Raw genomic sequence first — 27,900 nt, 5'->3', positions numbered from 1 at the left:
TTCTAGTTTCTCTACTATTTTGTATGTAGCTCTCTCAAATTGTTCCTCCATCTGCTTAAAGTAACTGAGTAAACTCCCTCAAGGATAGTTCACCCCACCCCCACCGCCACACATGAATCTGTCTTTGTCCAAATGACAGGAGGGGGCTTCTGTCTTTATTTAAGCTGAAGGTCAGAGCAGGGCCCTGTGTCAGTTTAAAGAATCCTTCCCTGATAAGGAATGAATGTGTGAGCTGGTTCTTTTTAGCCCTAGGATTGAGGGGACTTGATGAGCTCCAGCCTATCCCTCAGGCTCAGTGAGACTCACCTTTCCTCAGCATGAGTTCTTCTGATCTGGTATGTGGCTTCAGGGCTGCCACTGTCCTTTGTAGGATTAGATTAACATCAGGGATTATCAGGTATGGGCGGGGAGGGATCAGCTCACATCTCTATCAGTGGTGCAGACCTGAGTGCTGGTGAAAGGGAAGTGAGGGAGGGACAGGTCACCTCCCTCTTTCTCTCAGTCCCAAAGACCAGAGCACTGGGAGAGTTCCTCCAGGGAATCTGCTGCTCTTCTGGGACTCCGTGGACAACCCTGTCCACTCTCAATCGACAATCTGTGCCTGGTTCAAGTTTCTGTCTTACCTAAAGCTTCATAGCTCAGGATTTTGATTCTTCGCCTCCCTTATTCTTTTTCTTTTTTTTCTTTTTTCTTTTGGAGCTCTTTGTGTGAAGAAGGTGGTTATATAGCCTCTGGCTACACAGCCACGTTTTACCCTTGTTGGATTTTGTAAATGTATTAATCCAAAAATTTTGTCAAATTATCATCTTATATCTTAGGAATTACACAAATCTGCTGTACAAACTTATCCTTAATCAATTAATTTTTTTAGTCTGATAACTGAAACAATTGCACCCACTTTTTATACCTGGTAACCACTAATATATATTTGCAAGTTTTTGCTTTTTATAGATCATGTAATATATGTTCTTTTGTAATATGCTCATTTCACTCAAAATTCTGTCTTCAAACTCTGTCCATAGTGTAACATGTCCAGAAGTAATTTACTTTCTAATTGAGTGGTATTTCATTGTATTATGTACTATAGGAAAACAGCCAAAAACAAGATTCCAGAAATTGATGGAATACCAATCAAAATGTTTCAGCACACAGATAAATCATGGGAAACACTCATTCCTGTGTGTGATAGGAAATTTGGAAAAGAACTATTTGGCCCTTTGACTGGAAAAGATCCATATTTGTATGCATATTTATATTCATTCAAAAGAAAGTTGACCCAATAGCATGCTCATTTATATGACATGCAAGTAAAATTTTACTCAAGATCATCAATCTAAGGTTGTAGCATTACATGGACAGGGAGCTCCCAGGGGTTCAGTACCGATTCAGAAAAGGAAGTAGAACAAGGAATATGATATAATATCAGAGGAATCTTGGCTGAAAGCAGTAAATGCCAGAAAGATGTTTGCTTCTGTTTTAATGACTATTCCAAGGTATTCAACTGTGTGGACCATTACAAACTATGGATGACCTTGAGCAGAACGGGAATTCCTGAACATTTCATTGTGCTCATGTGAAATTTAGACATGGATTAAGAGGCAGGTGTGTGAAACGAACAAGAGAACAATGCATGCTTGAAGCTCAGCAAAAATGTGCTGGAAGTTTGTACCTTTCACCATGCTTACTCACTGCTGAGCAAATAATAAGAGAAACTAGGTTTTTTTGTTGTTGTTCTTTTTAATTTTGAAAACAAATCTTTTTTTTAAACAATTTATTGGGGCTCATACAATTCTTATCACAGTTCATACATATACATACATCAATTGTATAAAGCACATCTGTACAGTCTTTGCCCTAATCATTTTTTTCTCCTCTTTTCTTTTTTTACATTTTATTAGGGACTCATACAACTCTTATCACAATCCATACATATACATACATCAATTGTATAAAGCACATCCATACATTCCCTGCCCCAATCATTCTCAAGAAACTAGTTTATATCAAGAAGAATGTGCCAGCAATATTGAGGGCACCTGCAATGTGCAGATGCCATAACCTTTTTTGTTGAAGGTGAGGAGAAATTGAAGCACGTGCTGATGAAGATCCAAGATTACAGATTTCAGTATAGCTTACAACTCAATATAAAGAAAACAAAATCCTCAAAACTAGACCACTTGTTAACATTATCATAAGTGGAGAAAAGATTGAAGTTATCAAGGGTTTCTTCTTGCTCAGATCAATAATTAATGCTTATGGAAGCAGCAGTCAAGAGATCAAAAAAGACCAAAAGACACATTGCATTAGGTAAATCTGCTCCACAAGACTTCTTTAAACCGCTGAAAAGGACTAATGTATGCCTGACCAAGCCAGGGTATTTTCATTTGCCTCCTTTGTAAGTGAAAGTTGGATATTGATTAAGGAAGACCAAAGAAAAATCAATGAGTGTGAACTATGGTGTTGACAAAGAATATTGTAACTACCATGGACTGCCAAAAAAAACAATAAAATCTGTCTTGCAGAAGTGCAACCGTAATGCTCCTTAGAGGCAAGGATGGCATGACTTCATCTCACATATATTGGCAGCATGTAAAATTGGCACCTGGAATAGGACCTCATACTTGATAAAGTGGAGGGGCAGGGAAAAAGAGGACATTCTTTGACAAGATGGATTGACACAATGGCTGCAGTGATGGGCTCAAACATAAGAACCACAGTTAGGATGGCATGGGACTAGGCAGTGTTTCAATATGTTTTACATACGGTTGATACAAATGGAAACCAGCTCAACAGCACCTAGTAATAACAAGGAGATAGTGTGTGTGGCAATTACATAATCTGTCCACTTGAGTGAAGGGGTGGAGTCTAGTCTACCAACCAAGTCATATCTCCTGAGGATTCTGGGAACTCCTGTCTTCCTCCTTGGAGGCAGAACGCTCTCGCTCTCGCTCTCGCTCTCGCTCTCGCTCTCGCTCTCGCTCTCGCTCTCGCTCTCGCTCTCGCTCTCGCTCTCGCTCTCGCTCTCGCTCTCGCTCTCGCTCTCGCTCTCGCTCTCGCTCTCGCTCTCGCTCTCGCTCTCGCTCTCGCTCTCGCTCTCGCTCTCGCTCTCGCTCTCGCTCTCGCTCTCGCTCTCGCTCTCGCTCTCGCTCTCGCTCTCGCTCCCTGCTTTACATTCCTGTTGACAAGCAAAATGGAGCTGTGCTGAGGGCAGCCAGAACCTGGATATGCTACCACCACTGGACCCACAGGCCTTTGCACCCACCGTCTTGTGATCTTCCTGCATTCAACATCATTGTGCTGTGTGAATCCAAAGAATTTATGGGCTAAGATTGGACTTATGGGCTTGATCTAGACTGGGCTGGATGTTTTCTCGATATATAATTGCTCCTTGCTATAAAGCTCTTTCTTACACATATCTGAATGTCCGTGGATTTGTTTCTCTACTCAGCCCAGACTAACACAGTGTGTTTCTCACTGTTGTTTTCCATTGAAGGACATTGAGGCAATTGTCATGTGCTGAGTGGATATTCAGATTCCTCCTTAACGAAATGTCAATTTCTGTTTATTTCTTTTGCCGATTTTTGACTGGTTTATTTCTCTTTAAATTTGTTAATATATTTTGGTCATTAGATATTTATGTTCATTGAGTGTCATTGCTATGATCTTAATGGAAGCAGAGCTTTAGCACTTCCTTCCATGGTGCTGTCAGGCGCTGTTGGTTTTTACTACCAATTCTGATGTGCACAGTGAAGTACAAAGTGTTTGTACAACCTAAATCCTAGTTAAAAACCCATTAGATTGTTTTTAAAGCAGGAGCTATTGCTCCAATATAACATTAGGTGGGAATGCAAGCAAACAACCTATAATAGCCAACTAGTTTTGAAAGAAAAGAAAATTGAAAACTTACATCATGTGATGTCAGGGCATAGTACAAAACCATGTTGATCAAGAGAGTATGATATTGGTTCAATATTGAGTTATTTATAAAGGAACAAGATACCGAGTCAAGAAATCAATGTGTATATATGATCAGCATCTTAAGGCAAGAGCGCAAAGGCAATTTTATAGGAAAGAAACTCTACAGCAAATTGTTATTGGAAAACTAGATATTTCAATAAGGAAGAAAATAGGTCAACAAACAATCGAGAATCCACTGAAACAACTCATTATGGATTGCAGATTTATTATAAGTACTAGGATTGTAAAATATTCTAAATGAAAACATGAAAACTGATGTCAGTGTCCTAGGTTTAGGTAAAGACTTCCTGGAAAATCCAAACCACAAATCTTAAGAAAGAAAGATAGAAATGAGTTATTTTACTGTGCAGTATTTTGCTGTTTGAAAAATATCACTAAAGAAAAAGCTACCACCGGCTTGGAGAAAGTATTTTCAACACATATTTTGCAGAAGAACTCATACCAAGTATCTATAAACAATTCAAAATACAAGAGATAATACAATAAACATGGTCAAATATTTAAACAGACCCTTCAAAATATGATCAGTGAATGGCTAATAAGTAACTAAAAATATGTTCAAGAGAATTACTCTTGAGGGAAAAGTCCACTGAAACCTCAATGAAGTGCTGGCATACTTCCAAAAAGAGGCCTAAACATGAACAACTGGCACTAACAAGTGTTGGAAAGGATGGGAAATAAATGTGAAGGAAAATAAACTTTCTTTTACAAGCAAAAAACCAAGGCAACATATTGCCAATAGAACTTGATGAAATGTTAACACATGTTATTCAGGGAGAAGGAAAATACACAGGTTAGGGTCTCAAATCTACATGAGGAAAGAAAAAGTGCCAGTTTTAATGCATTCTTATTTAGATTAGGAGAGCTGCTTGCCACAGTTACGCGAATGTAGACCTCATTAGTGAGCAGACTGTAGTTGAAATCACAGGACAAATAAGCTGGGTGAAAAGGTGTGAATTAAATTAAGAGTTGAATGAACTATGTAAAATTTCATAAACACTTAAAAGAATCTGAGAAAAAGGAGTTATTAAGATCTATAGGAAAACAAAGAGACTTCTTTGAGGAAGTTAAAAAATTTTAAAGATGTTATTACTCATTTTGTGTTCTCCATCTCTGGAAAAGCATTAAACAAGTCGTATAACCAGAACACATTTGTAGAAAGAATTATTAATGAAATGATTACTGATGGCCACAATGGAAGATGACACAGAGAGGTTCAATGGGGCAGCAATTATGAAGTCACTAGGAACCTTGGTGCTGCTGGAGCATTTTATGCACCAAGAAAATTCCCGAGAAAAATGATTAATTAAAAAGAGAAGAGTAGCGGATTCTCAAATACATAAACATTTAATATACAAATGGGAGGAACATTTTGAAATCTGTCTCATTCCTCATTAGACATATTTTAATTAAATCTGATTTCCTCCCCATAAATTGTGGGTTATGTATACATCAAAAAAATTTGACAATATAACTTCCAAAATCAATAAAACATCTTTTCTGAGAAAGAGATATATGGAATGGCTTTGATAGAGGTGTGTTTTTGTCTTTTAGCAAACCATATCCCCAAGAAATCAAATTATGTTACTTAAGGTCAGATCTTCATTTCAGCTAATCCTGCCCATGACTGCAACATGGAATGCCCCCAAATGAGATTGTATTCATAGAGTCCAGAATTACAATGCATAACAAAGACAAATTTAGCTAAAAGGGCCATATTAATTGACTACATCCCAGGTCATTCTCCGGCTTTTCTAGTCATTAACCCATTCATACTTGAGAGAGATCAACTTCCATTTCTTTCAGTTACACCTTCTGAATTATATTTTTACAATCACTATTGACCTTATTGACAACCACATCTGAACCACACCTGAATCATATAAACATCTTCCCCTCCTTTCTTTTCCAAACCCATTAGGGAAAGAGAAGACTATTCAGTGGGGATCCTTCCTTGTTTCAAACACACCCATGAAAGCTTGTGAACTAACAAATGCATGCCTTTATATCCCTTTTTTAGATATTCAATTTCTAAACTGCCTATCAAAAACAACCCACTTCAAGGAGCCATGCACCTTTTGGATCTAAGCAATCTTCATTCCAGTTGGAACATTGAACCTTTGTGTCCATACACAAAGTTCTTGGAAATCCATTATAATTCAACAATTTACATACCAGTTCATAGGAGCAACATATTTCTCTTCATCTGATCTAGTTTTAGTCAGCTAATCTCTAGTTACCATCCATAATAGGTGAATTGAGTACAAGCTACAAGCTTGGGGAGTTCACACATACCTCTCTACACTTCAGACCAGCTGGCTCCTTTACACATTCGACCCTAGTCCCCACTGACTACTCTAATTAGACATTCTACTTCCAGTGTAAGAAGATAAAATTAAATGCTATTCAATTTGGAAAAGAAATAACTGATATTCAAATTTTCAGATGAAATGATCCTATATGCAAAAGAGCCTAACTCTACCAGAAGAGTACTTCTGATAATAATAGAAGAATTAGTAACATAATTGTTACTAGGTCAAAATTCAAAAATCACACCTCACACCATATCAGCAAAACCAACTCAAAATAGATAAAAAATGTGAAGCCGAAACTCATAAAAATCCTGGAATAAACTATGAAAATAATTATGCAACCCAATCTTTTGTAAAATAGAACAACAAACAAAATAGCAAATGCAAGAATAGAAAAGGCAAAATAGACAAATAGAATGCTATACAAATTAATCCATTAGCTCATTAAAGCACTTTATTGAAAGAGCTAATAACTATCCTTGATACAAGGGGAAAACAATCGTTGGAAACAACTTATTGTGTTAGGTTGGGTTCTCCAGAGAAACAAAACCAATGATCCTTTACGTGTTGTATATAGAAAACAATTTATATCAACCAATATTTCACATAGTTGTAGAAATAGATAAGTCTGTCAGGTTCAAGTCAGCCTTCTAATCTGTGGAAAATGATGGCAGGAAGCCAGTTGATGAGGCGGAGACGACCAGGTGCAGAAACTAGTAAATGGAGAGGTCCTAAACCCACTGAATGAATCCACCTGTGGTAGTCCACTGATGACTCTTGGGATCAACAGGCCGCACAACAGATTGCGGAAGTGATGTAAGATCCAACTCCAAGAGAAGGGCAAGGACCAAAAATATTTCACTTCTGTTTTGTCTCTCTCTCTTGTACACAAAAAGGTTTATGACATCAAGTAGGTGCCATTAGGTTGTGACCCAATTGATAGTTTTGGCTCAAACCCTAGTTGACATAATTCCTAAACATCATACTTCTCTGAAAAAAATCCAATGTCCAGAATCTACAGAAAACTGCAAAACTCAAAAAAGATAAACGAGACAATCACTAAATGGGAAAAAGATATGAACCAAACCTTTACCAAAGCATATAGCCAACACACATGAAAAGCCAAGAAACTCAATGGCCTCACGTCAGTTCTGACACATCACATTAGCTATCACCAAATCCAAACCCACGCCCAGTGCCACGGGGTTCATTCTGATATACAATGACTCTATAGGACAGAGTGGGGTTTCTGAGGCTGTAAATCTTTACAGGAGCAGAAGCCTTAGCTTTCTCCCACAGAGAAGTTGGTAAGTTTTAATAACTGACCTGGTCATAGAAGCCCAATGGTTAACTCACTGTGGCACCAGATTTAGTAAAGAGATTCAAGTCAAAAGTACAGTTATATAATATCTAACTCTGGTTAAGTGATACTTAATAAAAAAACAAACACACAAACAAAAACAATGGATCATAAGACTGGACAGACACACCACCACATTTTTTGGGAGACCAGATAAAATGATGTTTGTCTTCGTCTTGGTGTTTGTCCTTAAGTAATGGTCCCATATAATATTTGTCTTTTTGTGATTGACTGACTTCGTTCAGTGTAAGGTTCTCAAGGTTCATTCACATGCTAAGGTACCTTGCTTCTTAGCTGCCTCGGTGGTTTTTAATGGTGTATATTATTTTGTAAAGCAAGCATTCAATTTCTTGTATATCATGAAGTTTCTTTAGCCATTCTTCTACTGATGGGCTTTTGGCTGTTTCCAAGTTCTTGCCATTGTGAACTCTGCTGCCAGGAATTGTTTGTGCATACATCTAGTCACATTATGTCTCTTATTTTAGGGCACATACTCAGAAGAAGAGCTGCTGCCCAGTATGTGATTTCCATTCTCAGTTGTTTTAGACAGGTTCTATGGATTTGCACAATGGCTGTGCAGGTTGACAAGCTCGCCAGCAGTGTATGTGAAGTCCAGTCTCTGGAAAAGGCCATCAGACCCTCAGAGGCAATGAAAAAGAGGACGACCTTTCACAAGATGGGTTGAAATAGGGATTGCAGCGATATAAGCCGTGGTGAAAATTGTGAGGCTGGTGCAGCAGCTCCCAGGGCCTTTCCTTGCTTTGTACAGAGTTGCTATGAATCAGAGTGACTTAATGGCAGGGTATAACAGCAACAGTATTGGCAGCTGAAGTCCACCATATGCTTTCTATGCTCATACTTTCTTTGATTTTGTGACATGTCTTAGTCCTGCAGACATCTTTGCCTTAGTGAATAAGAGTTTTTGAAATTTTAGCCGTGTGTCTGACTCATCGCTTTCTTACACAATGTTCAGTTACTTCTATTTTAACCTGTATAAGTCAACATCTGGTGCATTTTAGTATAAGATTATTTCCTGTATATGTATAGTTTCTTTTCTCAATAGCACTTTAAATTTTATACCATTGGCTAATACTAATATGACAATTAGTCATATTAACAAATGTCTCATAGATGTTACTTAAATTATTTCTCAACAAGCTTATGATGCTGACTCTTAAGTGGACCAGGTATTTATATAAATGTTAGATATAGGAGCAGATTTTAAGTTAAGACTTAATCAGAAACCCTAATCTATGCAGTAGTTCTTACAATGTGGCGCTGTCCAATACTCGCCCTAATGAAGATATTATTGAAAATATAAGCACTACAGCAATACGGGGTGAAGAAATCAGATGGTGCCTGGAGACCAGAAATAATAACATCTGGGATCATAAAGATTAGTGTTAAAACAAGCAAAAATCTAAGTGAGGTGTCAGCTAATTCTATAATGAAGGTGCACACCAACCTGTATAATTCAGGGGTTGTAAATAATAAAAATACAATATCATGTGATGGAATTGTATTGGAGTTTAAAATCTGAGTACCTGGTGTGCAGAAGGCTATAGATGACAGAGAAAGCCCCTCCCCCCCTAAGAAATCCTCACAGGATTAAAACTTCACTGATCTTCCTTAAAATATTGACTGCAAATATGAATAGACTTGCCCTCAGAGATCATTGGAAATTGGATTATTGTAGATATACTTAGGTTACCATTTACCTTATTTTCATTTGTTTTGTATTTTGACCCATTTTTAATTTGTAGCTTCTATTATCCTCTATGTTCTGTTATTATTTTGGTGTGTCTGTGTTTTATTTGGTTGTCATTGTTGTTATTTTTAAGGCAATTTTCTCTATATGATTTCAGGATCATTCAATCCATGGAAGCAGTAAAAAGCTCATCAGGGTTATGGAGTGGAGGTTAGGGGGAGTGGGGACCTAATAATGATGGGCACGAAGATGAAGGGAAGGTTCTCATGTTGACTGTGATGATGCCTGCACAACTCTTTTGAACATATTCGAACTGTTAATCATATGGGTCAAGAAGTGCATGCCAATAGAACTTTTAACAAGATTACAGTAACTACAGGGATGTAAGGAGCCTGGAATTCTCAGTCATTCCTCATAGGACTATAAGATGGTACAACCACTAGCAAAAATTGATATTACACTTTCTCAAAAAACTAGAAGTAGAACCACCTAATGATCTAATAAGTCCACTCTTGGACAGATATCCTCCATACCAAATTATAATGACATGAGAAGTTATATATACACCTCTGTTCATTGATGCTTTATTCACAACTGAAAATAAAATTTAAAAAACAAAGTTTCCATCACTGGGTGGATGTTGTTGTTAGGTGCCATCAATACAATGTTGTTACATGTTATGGGTACACCTATCTTCATTGACGCTTTACTCACAAGAGAAAATAAATAAAAACAACTGAAGTGGACCCATCAATGGATGAATAGATATGCAAATCTGGCACAAGAATATAAAGGAAAGCTACACGACCATAAAGATGAAAGATGAGTTCATAAGTCAAGCATATAGTACAAATATTATATGATTTATCTTTTATAGGAAGACAAAAATTAATCTATCTCCATCAAGAGATAAATGTTCTTTGGTAATTAGCATAAAAAGGAGGGGAAAATATGCTGCACTTCATAGAGATTTGTTATTTTATTTTCCAATGGAAATGAGGACAGTGTCACCAAATGTGGCTGTACAGAGATTGTAAAACCGAAGTGACGATGCACATTTCAGCGCAGATCATTGGTAGAGGGAAGGTATTGGGACATGGACCAGTACAGTTGTGCACATAGGTGAAAAATGATAGAAGTATATACAGAAACCAAAAACAAACTCACTGTCCTATAGTACAGAATAGAAATGCTCCTTTAGGTTTCTGAGACTATATATATTTAAAAGAAAAATTTTATAAATACTTCCACAGAGTTATTGGTGGGTTATAACCACAACTCTTGTGATTAGTAAGCCAACACTTAATTACTTCACCATCTAGGCTGTTTTGAAATATCTATAGGTTTTTGTAGATAAAAATACATTGGTGTAGACACATATTTACAATAAATACAAAAATACAGATATCCTTCAGATATAATCAACTCCTTCCAAGATGATTTTTCTGGTTTTCAAGCTGAGGACCACAGTCCAATCAATTACCACATCTTAGTCAATTGACATAACATAGTCCACCAAAATTGATGGTCTTCATTCTAGTGAGATATACAGTATTTGGAGTCTCAATATCTGTAAACATGCATCTAAGACACAGATGCATGATTGTACTTGCCAGGAACCAGACAGAAGAAAGATTGACAAAAAAAAACCTCAGAGAAGAAAAATGTTTGCAAATCACACCCTCCTCTACCTTCATCTGAAGTCAGTTGTGATAGATGATCCATTGATAGAAGAGAGTAAAATAGAAAGCTGATCTCAACTTCTTTAGGAGAGAGAGAGAGGGAGCAAGAGAGGGAGAGAGAAGGGAGGAGGAAGGAGGGAAGGAAGGAAGAAAGAAAGGAAGGAAGGAAAATATCAGAGGGTGGGAAGAAGGAAAGAAGTGAGGAAGGGAAGGAGGGAGAGAAAGAAGGAGGGAGAAAGAAAGGAAAATAAGCAAAATCCAAACCAAAAGATGAGAGAACAGAGGCCTCCATGTGACTATCACCCTGAGAAATCTTTTAAATCTATAACTAAGCCGATTCCCTGAGGTTAACATTTAGAGAACCAGCAAAGGGGCAACTAAAATAAAGGATATCGCATGTTAGAGCAATGTTATGATACAGGTGGTTATTTAATATGGCATTTATACCTCTAGTCCTTCATTTTGTTGTGTATTATAAATTCCAGCATGAATACCTATGGTAATGGTTCCATGTTAGAATGAAATGTCTGCTATGTTAATGATAACTTTAAAATGCGACGAATCTTGAGTAACTGCGTTCTAGAGGGTCTTACTCAGCTAACGTACTTGAGGACATGGCTTGTATCCAATATATATGACTGCTAAGGCAAAGTTTTCTCCCTTGCTCTGGATTCTACATCTGGCTCATTATTCCCCGCTCTTTGGCTCTGGGAACTTGAGCCAGCAGCCTAGTATCTGATCTAATGAAACATTTTTTTCTCCCTTGCTAGCCTCCCACCTGCCCCTTGAATTGCCGATTTGTGTTTGTAAGTCGATGACCTGCTCACTCAGTGAAAGAAGACAAAGGCAATAGTACCTTTTAATTGTTTACTCTTGTTGCTGAGACTGCGAAGAATCTGCGAGCAGCCAATGACCTGGAGCTCTCCTTACCAAATTCAGGTCTTCCTCTAGAAATCTCTTGACATAGCTAATATTATGTAATCTAGTACAATTAGGCTCCAGACACTTAACTGCCATTGTTAATTTTCACTTGAAATTAATTTATGAAGTACTCTTTGTCTGTCTTGACATGATTAGCTTGTAATAAATGGACTTATTCGTATGTATGATATACTTACCTCTCTAATAATTTTCAAGATAAACCCAATCCAATTATGAAACTGACTTGATATTTTCAAATCATGTTCTTTAGAGTCTCGAGATTCAGAGCAGGCACATCTGAGGCATATGTAATATGCTCATATATTTTTATATTACATTTTTATTATACATAGAGATAAGCAAGTAGAACTATATGACAAAACATTTTCAATTTTGGCATCAATATCTCTGACAAGCTTGTCTATGTTATCATATTTTTGGTAGATTTATTTGTATTCAAGAGATGTTATATGATTACACCATATAGTTTGTCTCCTCTATAACTTCTTTACTTCATAATTCTGAATACTGAAGTTATGTTTATGTTTCAATTCTACCTCTATTATGAGTATATTTTTATAATATATTTTTGAGAACAAAAATATAAAGTTGTTTCAACTATTTTTTCAGGTGTGCTTTATAACTTGAAATAACTTTCTATGATTCTTATTTAGGCTATTTTCCTAAACTGACTATAAAAATTTTAATATGTTTTTTAAAAGATATCTAAATGGCTATTTTGGTTTGAGCATATATAATTTGGCTTTGTTAACATTTTGAAAATAATGAAAATGAGAACACTGACTTTAATCCTTCTATTGTTAGGGTTTTAATATTTTCTTATAATGTATATTTGCTCATAAGTCACTTAAATATCTTAACTGTAATGTGATAATTATTTAGAAAAAAAAAGAAATAAAGTATCTACTAATATGAGCTTATACTCAAAATAAAAAAAATATATCTCCAATATGAAGTACTGCAATGTAATGCAACGTGATATTTGATTTCTTTTAAAATTTTTAATAGTTTTATTGGCTTTAAATTCAGATATCATGAAATTTAATAGTTCAATAATATTAAGAAATGTTTAATCATCCTCCCTTTCAATTCCAAAATATTTTCTTTCTCATATTCCTTAGCTCACTATTTCTCACTAATCTCCCCTGACACACCCTTAGAAAATTGTTAATCCAGTTACTGTTTCTATAGCTTTATATATCCTGAATTTCATATGCAAAAAATTCTACAAAGCAACAAGAAACAAAAAAAACTCAACATTAATGACAAAACAAAACTGAAAAAAATGGTTGAAATGAGAGCAAAAATATTAAAATTGAAGCAACTTAAAATTGAGTCAAAAGGGAGATCAAATTAAAAGGTGTTACATTTTAACTTAACTACATTTTCCATAATCAACTCTACTGTGCTCTATCTGATAACAAAGCTAGTCACCTCTGGGGGCTATGGTCAAAGCAGATTCACTGAGGCTTAATCTATACGAGAACCCATCAAATGGATGTTGAGATTCCACTGTCTTCCATAGCTTTCTGCATTTAAACTGTGATAACATTCACTCCTTTGGATTTGGGCTTTATTCTTTATAATCCTTAAATCACACAGGCTGCTGTGCTTCTTCCATGTAGCCTTAGTTGACACCTCACTTAGATGACTGCTTGTTTGAAGACAGGCCTTTAGGAATCCAGATGCCACTCTTCTAAATGCTGGGCACCATCTGATTTGTTCACTCTACTTGGCCGTAGTGCCCATAGGTTCAATAATCTCTTCATGAGGGAAGTGTCAATTAAGTGAGAGCCTGACATCCATTCGTAGATCTATGGTTTATCTATGTCTCTGGTGCACTCTAGAGACCTCATTATCATTTTATAATAGAGAACATTATAAATCATTTCCACAGGGCATAAGGTAATTCTATTGATAGTAACATTCATTTTAGCAAGTAGTATAAAATTTAAACCACTGTTGAGAGGGAGAAATTCTAGGGGAAGCTGGCTTCAGACTGCAGTACACGAATTGTTGACGTGTACAAATTAGAACCATTGCGGATGCTATTTACATGAACAATGTGGGTTCAGAGATAGGGTAAAACTTTCAATAACATTCAATAACATTTCAAAAACTTTCAACAACATTCATGCCTGCCAGATTAATACGTTAAATTGGAAATATATGGTGCTTGCAGGTCTGCATTCATTGGTCACTCCCAAAGCAAGCGATCTGAACCAAAGTACAAAGAAAAACCAACTCCATAACCTTGGGATAGAAGTCATCTGCTTCTTTTCACCCTAGGGAATTTCAGCCTTATGTTCAAAGCACAAAGTACATCCCTTAAATTTTTTCAGGTGAGATAAAGGGAAAGCAAGTCGGGTTTCCACATCGAACTCTATTGTGCGCTTCAAAATAACAGAGTCTAAAGTCTGTCTATAGCATATGGCCTGGCCACCAAGGGCTGGAGAGGTATTTGGAACACACTTCTGGGCACATATTCCCCTTGGTTCTCTATAAGTATTTAAGAGTGGGCTTAAGAGACTAAGAGTGAAAGGGTGGAGTCTTGTCTGTTAATCGGGGCATAGCCAATGAGGCCATCTCCTGAGGTTTCTGGGAATTCCTGGATTTCCTCCTGGGAGGCGGGAGACACTCTCTCCCTCTCTGCAGACTCCCTGTGAGACATCCCTGTTGAGAAGACATATGGAGAGGAGTTGATGGCTGTCAGAGTTTCAGAGTTCAAGGAACCACATGAAGACCCCTGCCAGCACTGAGATGCTTACACCACCACTGGATCCACAAGACTTCAAACTCACCAGCCTGTGATTTCCTTGAATTCAGTGTCATTGCATGTGTTTCATGAATCTGAAGAGGACTTTATAGATAGATGGGCTAATATCAGACTTATGGACTTGATCTAGACTGGGTTGGGATGTTTTCTCAATGTTTAATTCCTCTTGAATATAAAGCTCTTTCTTATACACATATGATTGTCTATGAATTTGTTTCTTTGGTCTACCTGTACTAACACAGTATTGTTAAGTATTTTCCTTCTCCTGATGACAGGTTGGTCCACATTTGGTTTACCTATCACCAGAATTTTAATCCTTAAGAACCAGTGGGTCTCCTCTCACCATGGACCAGGGATGTAAATAGCATTGCTATCATGCAGGATGCATTGGAAAGTGGATTTTTTTCAAGTGGAGTTGGTTAAATGTAGCACCTTATAATGTGATTTCCCTTATGACTCTCAGAGGCAAGGATGGCAAGACTCCATCTTACATATTTTGGGCATATTCTCAGGAGAGATCAATCCTTGGAGAAAGACACCATACTTAGTAAGGTGAAGGGCCGAGAAAGAGGGGAAGTCTCCCAGTGAGCTGGGTTGACACACTGGCTACCTCAATGGACTCGGGCATAGGAACACTGTGAGGTTCAAAAGACGGTGCAGTGCGTAGTTCTGTTGAGCATAAGATCCTTTTGAATGGGAGCTGACTCAGTAACAACTTACAACAGCAATATGATCCATTTAAATTTTCCTGGTTTTTAATATTTCCTTCTTTCCTTTTGATTGAGATTTTTATTTGCTCTCTATATAGTTATTCTTGTGAACTTTGTTTGTTTGCTTTTTGTTGTTTTTCTGCACATGAACTCAAGGATAGGTAAATCTATAGTGCCTGTAAATGGATTAATGGTCCCTTGGGGACGTGGTGGGGGAAGATGAGGGAAAATTTGTAGCTAATTATGATGAGCACAAGAAGGAAGAAAATGTTCTAAAATTGATTCTGGTGATCATTGCTCACCTTTTCTCGATGTGAATGAACTATTGAACTGTGTGAGATGTGAATTTTATGCCAATAAAACTCATGAGCACAATGAAGTCTTCTGGAACCCCCATTTTATATAATGTATTATTCATAATTTCCTATGATTTACACAAAGGAATGCTTTTGTGGAGTCAGTAAAACTCTGGCAAACATCCTTTTTTTCCCTCTATTTTGGGCCAACATAAACCAGATATCAGCATGCTATCCTCTTTTAAATCAGTCTTGACTTTCTCTCAGTTCCCTGTCAGTACACTGCTGTAACTCTTTAAAAATTACCCTCAGCACAATTTCACTTGAGTGTAATATTAATGATATCACTCACTAAGATGGATAGAGCTAATTATATTATTACCTAGATAAGAATTCTTACATTGCTCAAAAATCACATTTATCAGAACTTTATCTGGAGTTTCACCCTGGTGAATTGGAGACACAATTCAGATTAGATGTAATCTTTAGACTTTATATTAGCTCTCAGGTTGCATATGTAACAATGGAAAAGAGATGAAGCATCCAGCTATGTATTTGCCTCAGGATAAATCCTAAGAGACAGAGGTCAACTATACACCCACACCTCACATTTCTTTACTGGATCTGACAGCAGCAATCCCAAGGCACTGTACTTCTCTGCTGGGCCTCATAATCCACTGTGCATAGAACACACAGACAATATTCATAATTATGAAATCTAGCAAATTACAAAACCTTAAGGATATAGTTCTTTTTACCAGTGATACTGATAAATTCGTCTCTCTCTGGATCTGACTTCTCAGCCGTACAACCATTTGGTCTCTGCTTTGTTCTGGATAATGTTAAAAAGCAAATTTAGCAAAGACAAATGTAAAAAAAAAAAAAAGGACCCCATTCTGTAAGCCAGCCTCCTACCCAAAGGCACTAACTTTTAACCATTCTGTGGACCAGGTAGCCTGCTACTTTGCTGCACAGTAGCAGCCCTGGTCATGGGTTATATTACATGGTCAAAAATTACTCCTCTGCTCAATCATCTTGGTTGGCCCTCTGGAAGGCTAATTGGTCTATGAACAACTTGGGCCAGTGTGACACATTTCTTTTTTTGTTGTTGTGGTTGTTAGGTGCCATCAAGTTGGTGCCGCCCCACAGCAACACTATGCACAACACAATTGTACCCACAATTATTTCTATGCTTTGGCCCATTGTTTCAGTCACTGTGTCAATCCATCTGCTTGATGATCTTCCTCGTGTTCAATGAACCTCGGTTTTACCAAACATGATGTTCTTCTCCAAGGACTGCCCTCTCCTGACAACATGTCCAAAGTAGGCAAGATAAAGTTCTGCCCACCTTGCCTCAAAGGAGAGCTCGGGGTGTATGTCTTGCAAGACAAATTGGTTTGTCCTTTTAGCAGTCATTTGTACTTTTAATATTCTTTTCCAGCACTAAGATTCAAATACATAAATTCTTCTTTGATCTTCCATTTCCAATATCCAACTTTACCAGGCAACAGGTATATGAGGCAATTGAAAATACAGTGGCTTGAGTCAGAGACATCTTAGTCCTCAAAGTAACATCCTTGCTTGTCAATACTCTAAAGAGTATTGCACAGTAGATTTACCTATTACAGTGCATCTTGACTGCTGCTTTGATAAGCATTGATTTTGGATCCATGACAGACAAAATTAAAAGTTTCAACGTTTTCCCCATTTATTATGCTGTTACCTATAGGTTCGATTGTGAGGATTTTGGTCAACTTTATATTGAGTTTAATCCAGAGTGAAGGCCTCTATCTTTGATCTCCATCAGCCAGTGCTACAAGTCCTCTTTACTTTCAGGAAGCAAGGTTGTGTCATCTGCGTACAACAGGTTATTAATAAGCCTTCCTCCAATTCTGAGGCCACATCCTTCTTCATAGAAGCCAGCGTCTCTGATTATTTTGTCATCATACCAATTGAGTAAGTACGGTGAGAGGATAAAACCCACTTGCACACCTTTCCTAATATTAAACCATTCCCTTGTTCTGTTCACACATTGGTCTCTTGATCCAAGCACAGCATTCCCTTGTTCTGTTCACACATCGGTCTCTTGATCCAAGTACAGATTCAGATTGAGTAGACTTCAGTGGTCTGGAATTCCCATAGTCTCAATGTTATCAATCCCCACAGTTGATATTATGATCCACACAGTCGAGAGCCTTGGCATAGCCAATAGAGCACAAGTAAACACCTTTCTGGTTTCTCTGCTTTCAGCCAAAATCAATCTGATATCAGCAATGATATCCCTTATTTCATGTCCTCTTCTGAATCTGGCCTGAATCTCAGTAAGTTCCCCATCAATGTATCATGGCAGCCATTCTTGGGTGATCTTTAGAATAATTGTATGTGCATGTGCTATCAATGTTACTGAATTTAAGCTTTCTATTGGGTCACCCTTTGTTGCAATGGGTACAAATATGAATTTCTTCGATTAGTTGGCCAAATAGTTGTCTTCAGAATTTCCTGGAAAAGGCAAGTAAATGCTCCATCAGTTGAATGGAGCCCCTCAACTGGTATTCCTTCAATTCCATCAATTTTTGTGGTTAATGTTTCAGTGCAACTTGAACATCCTCCTCCAGCAACATTGGTTCTTGCTCATATGCTATCTCCTGAGATGGTATAACACTGACTAGTGCCGAGTTGTTTATGTGACGCTGTACGTTTTTTTCCAGATTATTTTTATGCTTCCTACAGTATTCACTAATTTGCTCATATAATTTTTTTCAACATTGCAACTCATGGCTTACATTTTTTTGAGTTCTTTTAGTTTAAGATACGCTTAATGTGTTCTTCTTTGTACATTTCATTATGATATTGGACTTTATCTTCTAGATCTGTCCTTTGAAACTTTCTATTCAGCTCTGTCATGTCAACATTTGCTGGAGTTCCTCTGCGATTAAGAGCAAGTTTCAGAATCTCTTCTAACACTCACTTTGATCTTTTCTTTCTTTTCTCTCTTTTGAGTGACCTTTTGCTTTCTTCATGAAGGGTGTTCCTGATGTTCTCTCACAGCTCAACAGGTGTTCTGTCATTAGTGTTCAATGCAGAAAATCTGCTCTTGAGCTGTTCTGGAAATTCTGATGGAAAAGAAGTAAGGTTGTATGGTGGCTCTTGTGGATTTAGTTTAATTTTCTTCATTTTTATCATGAACTTATATTGCTTATTTCTTGTTCCTTTTGCCTAAAATATATATATAAGTAAAATTTGTATACAAACCCTTGCTCATATTGTTATTATTACATTGGATGTATTTCTAGATATAAAATCCCTAATACAAGAATATTAGTAATACAATGTTAATGATTATTATTGATATATGTTTCTAAATAGTGTTCCCTGTAAATATTGGCCTAGTTTTAACTGCTTCTGATTCCTCTTACAGCGGCAGTGTTCCTTTACTTCTTTAGACATCATTCAATGATGGCATATATTTATTTTTATTAAGTAGGGATGTGTGGGAAGGACAGTTAAATACTATAGCCGCAGTATTGCAGTTCACTTGGTGAGGCTTTGAGAACTGCACAGGCGTGATGCTGGCTCCAACTGGGTGTGCTCTTTGCTCATAAATATAAGAGATTTAGACAAATTAAATGAGACACATAGAGACAATGGGGGTGATGAAGAGGGTAAGAGAAAGATGACTACCATAGCATGAGGTTATAGTTTTTAGTAGGCATTCAGTGAACATTTGTCTTAATATTAATTTTAAAAGATTAGTGGGTTGAAGTAATTATATTCCTCCACTTCAAGAATGAGTATCATCATTTCCGTAATCAGGATGGTGTGATATGGATTGGATAATAGATATCTAACTAAATGAAAGTAAATGGAGCTTCAACTCAGCAAAACCAAGCCCACCGCCATCCAGTTGGCTCTGCCGAATAGCAGTTCTCTGGGACCGAGTAGAACTGCCCCCTCAGGCTTCTGAGGCTCTGCCTCCACCTTGACAGGAGCACCGTCTCCTCTTCCCCCAGAGCGCTCGCTAAGCTTGTCCTGCTGCCCGTGCAATTAGCAGCCCAACTGCAATCCGTGATCACCAAAAAATATGGCCAATTGGTTTTTGACACAGAGGTAAACATAATTCAGTGGGGAAATGACAGTATTTTCAGTCAACAGTACTGGAACATCTGAGTATCCATGTGGAGAAAAATGAGCCTCTCTCTAGAATGCCCCAGATGGGAAGGTTTACTGTGTCCTACGGAGTCCCTATAAGAGAGAATCATTTGATTCAGTGAGTTTGGTTTTGGATTAGTATGGCATATCTACAAAAATTAACTGAGCATGGATCATTGCCTTAAATGTAATATGTAAACCAATTAAGCAGATTGAACATGAAAATAATTTTGACATTATTAGTCATTAGGGACATGTAAATTAATGCTACAATAAGGTACCACTACATATCATTTGAATGGACACTAAACTAAGGATAAATATATTCTGATAAAGATAGAGAACAAGTGGAACCCTAATCCATTTCTCATAAAAACTTAAATACTTCCAAAAGCATAAAATATTCCAAAACATTTGGAAGACAGTTTGATAATTCGTTATAAAATTAAACATACACTTACCAGATGGTCCCAATCTCCCTATTGTATGTATTTCCCCAAGATAAATGAAAACTGATATTCACATAAAAATGTATTAAATATTCATGTGAATTTTATTCCTAATCTCCCCTAACCAGAAACAATGTGAATGCTTTTCAGCAAGTAAATGCATAAGCAAATGGTGGTACATGCAAAACACAAGTGTATCTAAGCTAAGTGAAAGAAACTAGAAGCCCTGTTGCATAGTGGTTACAAATTGGGCTACCAGTTTGAGGTTAACAGTTCAAAACCACCATCTGCTCTGTGGGAATGAAACTGGTCTTTCTACTCCCATTAATAATTACAATCTCAGAAACTCACAGGGGCAGATCTACCTGGTCCTACAGGGTTCCTCTGATTCCTAGTCCACGCAGTTGTGCATTAGGTTATTTGGGGGAAGTAAAAGAAACTTAGGCTCACAGATTATACACCGATTCCATTGAATGGCATTATTGAAAGGGAAAAACAAAACAACCATTGGGTGTCTTTTCTCCCTCCATTCATCTTTAAAAGTTCCTAGGTGGTACAAACAGTTAAACAACTGACAACCGCCTGAAAGGTTAGTGACTCAAGCCTTCCCTTGAGCATCTCAGAAGAAAAGACTCCTTTCAAAATACGGCAGCCCTGGAAAGCCTGTGAAGCAGTTCCACTCTGCACACACGGTGCTGTCATGAGTTTGACTGAGCTGACTGCAAAGTATCCTGCCTAGGGATCCTGCATGAAGATTCACTTTCTACCTTCCTTTTATCAAGTGAAGGGTTTCGCTTATTTGAGGACTATTTGTAATTGATCTCGAATACTGGGGAGACCTCAAGTGAAGTTCTTGATGTCAAACTGTCCTTAAATCTGGGAATAGATGAAAACCTTGCAATGGTTGTCATGTCTGTGTTTTGTGAGCTGTGCCTCTTTGTAATGTTTTTCAAGCTGTTGAAAGTGGAAAGGGTTTTTAAATAATACAAAATTCATTTTATAAAATTGTTATTTTAATTAATATCCAGTAAATGCCTTTTTGATCTTAAGTTTTACTTATTTCTGTATCACAAAAAATTTAAACTGATGCTTCATACAACTGCATTCAGCATATATAAAGTATCTGAGTATAGAGAACTCAGAAATTATTTCTTCAAACTAAGTTATATGTTTTCTTTTTTTAAATGTAATCTGATCAGTCACTGATCAGATCTGATCTCTTTTTTACCTCATAGCCATTCAATTGCTCAGGAAACATAAATTAAGTAACAATACATGATGTCTAACAGTTGGAAAAAGTTTCTCTATTAATCAATATTTAAATTAAAATTTAAAAGTCATGTGTCTTTTTATAAATGCCCAGGGTCTGTTATAATAAGCACAGAAATTACTACCTATTTTTTATAGATATCAGTTTATTAGTGGTGACTAGGGTGAATATAGAGAAAATGGGGGGGTGGAGGGGAAGGTTGATGGAAAAACTACATGGATCATGGAATGTTAGCTCACAAACAGACTCTTGTAATTGCTGTCAATATGGCTTAAACCTGTAAATAACTGAACAGGCAAAAATTGTGCGATAGATATAGATAAGGGGGCTTCAACAAGTTTGTGGGAAACTTCCAAACTTCCATTACTTTCTAATTTATTTTCAGTCATTGCTGGGGCTATTTCTTGCTGGTTTCTTTGCAGACCTGCTCTTCCACCTGCATGGCCAGGGGCAGGGCCTTCATGAAGCCTTGCAGGTCTGAAAGGTAATTGGGAAGATTGGCTATGGTGGCTTCTGCTTTGTTCTCAATTTTTTGCAGGTCATAGTCTGGCTCCTTGGTCATCTTGGGAGAGCTTAAGTCAGGTTGGCCCTTTCTTTGAACTGAAGAGGTGCAAGGAGTCTTGGGGAGAAGGCACCAGTGGGTGCACCATCCCCCCAACATTTGCATTTTGCCAGACTAAAGGTTTTTTGGAAACCTCTTACAATTTATTCTGCTGCCATGAGATGGAGCACACATGGGAACTAACAGCAGAAACATACTTCGGTCTCTAGACACAGGTGTTCTGAAAGCATTAAAATACTCTACTCCCTCTTCCATCAGGAAGCAGTCTTTGTGCAGTGGTTAAGTGCTTGGCTCCTAAATGAAAGGCTGGCCATGTGAAAGATGTGGCAGTCTGCTTCTGTTACTTTAAACATGAGTCTTAGGAACCTACGGTGCAGTTTTATTTTGTCCCTTAGGGTCATTGTGAGGTAGAATAAACTCAATGGCCAAAGAAGTAGCTGTAATGTATTTTAACACTTGAATTTCAGTAATAACTGAGAATCTCGAGTACATGGTGAAATCAAGGAAGAGATTACATGCATAAATCCTTATTAATTTACATTTGTTATGTAAGTCATAAACTACACATGGGATTCATAGGGGTTGCCACTTCCTTTTTGCTTTCTCTTTGCAAATTTTTACAATGAACAGACATGACAAGTTGGTCATTAAATCAAAACGGAAAGTGTACATTACCTACACACACTTTATGGCTAAAATCATAGTTTCTATCAGGTGACTTCTTTGGTAGTTTTAAGGTCGTTTAAATTGCAAAGGTTTTTAAGGGCTGTCCAAGTTCATGGAATAAAACCAGGGCTTATTGAAATGCAATATAAATCTTTATTTGTGGGAAACATGTCATCTACATATAATAGATACCATTTTATTTTTAATCATGTACAATTATTTTAAAGTGATAAATTTCTAATGAATATATCCATTTTAGTGGAATTAAAATTTTAAATCTCCAACATAACATCAAACAGCCAGCAGATTGTCACAATAGTTGTTTCTAAGAGTAAAACATACCTTATCTCTCAAAGCTGAAGGAGCCCTGGAAGCCTAATGGTTTATATGTTGAGCTTGAACACACCAGTTGCTCCAAGCAAAAAGGCGGGACTTTCTATTCCTGTAAAGAGTTAGAGTCTGGACAGTCACAGGTCTACTAGGAAGCATTGAGTCGATGGTGGAGGGTTCAGTTCTCACAGCTGAAGGTTGAGCATGTTTAAGAGTGTGATACATGTTTGTTTCTAGGGAAACTACCATATGTTGAAATTGGGGTCATATTTAAGTATTAAATAAAGTATTACATGATTTTAACTATTATATTAAGTGTTAAGTTATTCTGGAAAATGTAAGTTAAGTAATATTTATTATTGGAACAAATGTATTTTCTGTAGAAAATTACATATATATATATATATAAAGCTAATGCAATTAAGTTGATTCCAACTCATAAACATCTTACAGGAAAGAACAGAGTTGCCCCATAGGATTTATGAAGGGTGGAATATTTTTATGGAAACACACTGACACATCTTTCTCCAGAGTAGTGGTTGGTTGTTTTGACCAAACAATTTTTTAATTCACAACTGAGTTTTTTAATCACTGCACTACCAGGACGCTATACATAGGGTATAATTACTAAGATAATAGCTTGAAAGATTATTTTTTGAATTTTCAGATGCTTAATATATTTTCATAATTCTCTTCCATCCAACTCTCCTTATCATCTTATCCTCAAATTGTCTTGCAGAAGTGTCCACACTCTGTCACAGACCCTAAAAGTCTCCCAGGGAAAGATGATGGTGGGTGTCTTGTCAGAGTCTTGCCTATCCACCCAACTAGTTCCTAAAGACCCTGTATGGTGGGGAAAAAATCACAAATTATATTTATAATTTTTGCTTGAAAATTAGCAGGTCCCCAACCTCTCAGTTTTATTTGCATACAGTCTAATAGCCTTTTAAAATAATTTTCTAGACCTGCTGTGTTAGTCTGGGTCTATTAGAGAAACATATCCACAGAAACTCATATATATATATATAAGAGAGTTTTATATAAAGGATAAATGTACATTAAGAAAGCATCCCAACCCAGTGCTGATCAAGCCCAAAGTTCTAACATCAGCCCATATGTCCAACACCGATTTACAAAGTCCTCCTCAATCTCACAAAATACATGCAATTATGCTGACTGCTGAATTAGTGAGTGTGTAAGCATCTCAGCGCTGGCAGGGGCCTCCTGCCAGCTCTAGGCTGCTCTGGCACCCAGGGATGCATTGGGGTAGGTCCATGTGGCTTCTCATCAGGCATATCTCACAGGAAGTGAGCCTTGCTAGCTGAAGCAAGGAACTGGCTAAGGCAGCTTCACCCTGGTCCAACCATCAGAGAGCAAGAAAGACGAGGCTCGCTGATACATATATATGTCCACCTTTCAATTAATCCCACATGTGTTTATCAGTCAGGATGGCACAATACACCTTAATGATCTCACCAGCATTATCTGATAAAATTTCTAGAATGACAAAAGTGTGATATATCTGCACTGACCAGTCTGATAGACACTATCCACTTGTGACTATTCAACATTTAAATTATGACTGACAAAATAAAAGTCCGTTTTATTTAATTTTAATTAACATTTAAATAATCACATGTTGATGGTTGCTATGTCACTCCTAGCACAATTGCATAGTAAAAATATATTTACTATTAAATAAATAAACAAAACCAGACTATTTTTTATTAAGTCATTTTATTGGGGCTCTTACAACTCTCATCACATTCCATACATCCATCGCTTGTGTCAAGTGCATTTGTACATATGTTGCCATCATCATTTCCAAAGCATTTTCTTTCTACTTGAGCCCTTGATATCAGCTAACTTTTCCCTCCCTCCCCCTCCCTTCCTCCCTTATGAATCCTTGATGAATTATAAATTATTTGCATATCTTACATTATCCGCTCTCTCTCTTCAATCACTTTTCTGTTGTTCATTCCCCTAAAGATGTGTGTGTGTGTGTGTGTGTATATGTCAATCATTGTGACCAATCCCCCTTTCTCTCCCCATCTTCCCTGTACCCTCCTGGTTTTCTGGTTTCTCTCTTCTCATTATTGGTCCTGAGGGGCTTATCTGTCCTGGATTCCCTGTCATGTGGGCTCTGCTCTGTAGCAGTGTGCATGTTTTGGTCTAGTCAGATTTGTAAGGTAGAATTGAGGTCACGAGAGTGGGAGGGAGGAAGCATTAAAGAACTAGAGAAAAGTTGTATGTTTTATCGGTGCTATACTGCACCCTGAATGGCTTGTCTCTTTCTTGTGACCCTTCTGTAAGGGAGTGTCCAATTGTCTGCAGATGGAATTTGGGTCTCCAATCTGTGCCTGCCCTCATTCACATTGGTATGATTTTTGTTCTGGGTCTTTGATGTCTGATACCTGATTCCATCAAAACCTCATGATCACACAGGCTGGTGTGCTTCTTCCATGTGGACTTTGTTGCTTCTCAGCTAGATGGTTGCTTGACTATCTTCAGGGCTTTAAGACCCCAGAGGCTATATCTTTTGATAGTGGGGCACCATCAGCTTTCTTCATCACATTTGCTTATGCACCCATTTTGCCTTCAGTGATCGTGTAGGGAAGGTGAGCATAACAGAATGTCGGATTATTAGAACAAAGTGTTCCCGCATTGACTTGAGTTGAAGCCCAATGTCCATCTGCTACCTTAATACTTAACATACAAATATAAGTACATAGAACTATTTCCCTATCACTCTATCTAAATATATTTATATATGTTCATACCTATTTAGACCTCTATAAATGTTCTTTGCCTCCTAGTTCTTTCATCTATTTCCTTTTACTTTCCTCTTGTCCCACTTTCATGTCCCACTTCAATCCTGTTTCAGTAATTCCTCAACGTTGCATTGCCCTTGATTACGCCCCACTAGGCATCCTATACCCTTCTCCCCAACAATTTTAGTTGGCTATTGTTCCCTTGTCCCTGGGTTGCCTGACAGCCCCTTTCCATTCTCCCACCTCCCTCGATCCCAAGTCCCCCTGGAACCATCAGTTTCATTGTTTTCGCCTCTGAATTGTTTATCCTGCCTATCTTATCTAGATAGACCTGTAGAGACAATAATAAGTTCAAAAACAAAGCAAAGCCAAACAAAACAACAAAGGAAGACAAAACAAATAAACAAGAATAAATTATAACAACAAAAAGAAAGCCAGTGATGAAAAAGGAAAAGCTAATAAACAGTTTTCCAGGTCTGTTTTTTGACTTTTAGAAGTGTTTTTCAATTGAGTCTGTTGGGGTGCCACACTCTCCCCAAAGTCTGGTTTTGGTATCCCCAGGGACTTTATTGCTCTCCTCCCTTTGCTACTCTGTTGCATGCCCCAGTGTCTTTTGCCCCAGTGTGATGGGATCAGATTGGGCAAAATTACCGCACTATGTCTCTTGTATTGTCTCCCTTAGTGCTATGACTCAGTGAGGGACAGTCTGTCTCATGATGGGGCCGGCCCTGTGGTCCTATCTCTGCATTGTCTTCTCTGAGCAGGAATATCATCCTCGGAGATTGATGGACCAAGATTTTTTCCCAAACATACTATTTTAAGACTATACATTATTTATTTAATCATTGGCCTACCCATTACAGCTTTATTGAATACAAATTTAGAGTCAGACTTTGGCCAGCCACTTGAAGGTTAATAAAATAAAATGTTAAAAGAAAATAATTCAGTTTTGTTTTCTATGTCTTTGTTGAAATTTTTAATTTTTTCTGAATAGTTCTATATGGAAATTGTCTTATTTCAAATGAGTAAAACGATGTATATATTTCATTCTTCATGTATCACTTATTGCTCTGAGTCCTCCTCTTTAATTCATCCACACATACAAAACAACCTGAGAAGATTTTGAGTAGCTTAATTAAATACAGAAAACTTATGTAAACATATTTTTCTAAAACTAACTTTTTGTTTCTTATTCATCACTGTATTAGATCAGAGTCTTACTTTTAAAGGATGAAGATTTTATATTCATGGTGAAAATGGAAGTGCATAGAGAGAAAAAAAGTCCAAACAATTAGGTTCTCAGACACAGTTACACGTACTAGACAGTAAGGACAAAAAGGAATTCATGACGGGTTGTGGAAAACTTTGGTTTGTTTGCTTTCCTGTGATCTTATTAAACTTGTGTTCTTTATTAAGCAGGGCTTTTAGCTGCTCATATCTAATCCAATTTGTAGAATATAAGGTCAAAATATGAAGAAGTAGAATGCAAACTGCACCTGTGGTCAACTGGAACAGCAAATAAGCAATGTTCACTGCATGCTTGCTTAGTGTAGAAGGCATCTATCTGCTATTTTGAATTCAACTTTTATGTGTACTTAAAATCATAAATAAATATATAATTTTTGTTAATTAGCTTTTTTATGTCCATCAAGATGTTCATTTTTATCTTTTCTCCATTACTCTTTGGGCTTAATAATTGATTAAAATCATCTGCCGTAGTGATGAAGCTTTAATGTTAATATATTTTGGAATCAAGTGTCTAATTTAACAAGAAAAAAATGTATCCATTATCACATGCGAAATGAATTTATACTACATTTTGTTCTATATTTTAGTTTACTATTAGAGATTTTCAGGGTTTGTAGAACTTTTTCTGTATCTATTAATCTTTTATAGTTCTTAGAAACTCAGTGGTATTTATGCTAGAAATAATATATAA

This window comes from Tenrec ecaudatus, chromosome 9, assembly GCF_050624435.1.
Source record: "Tenrec ecaudatus isolate mTenEca1 chromosome 9, mTenEca1.hap1, whole genome shotgun sequence".
Classification (NCBI taxonomy): domain Eukaryota; kingdom Metazoa; phylum Chordata; class Mammalia; order Afrosoricida; family Tenrecidae; genus Tenrec; species Tenrec ecaudatus.
The sequence above is the reverse complement of the archived record's forward strand: the minus strand, read 5'-3'. Positions refer to the sequence as shown.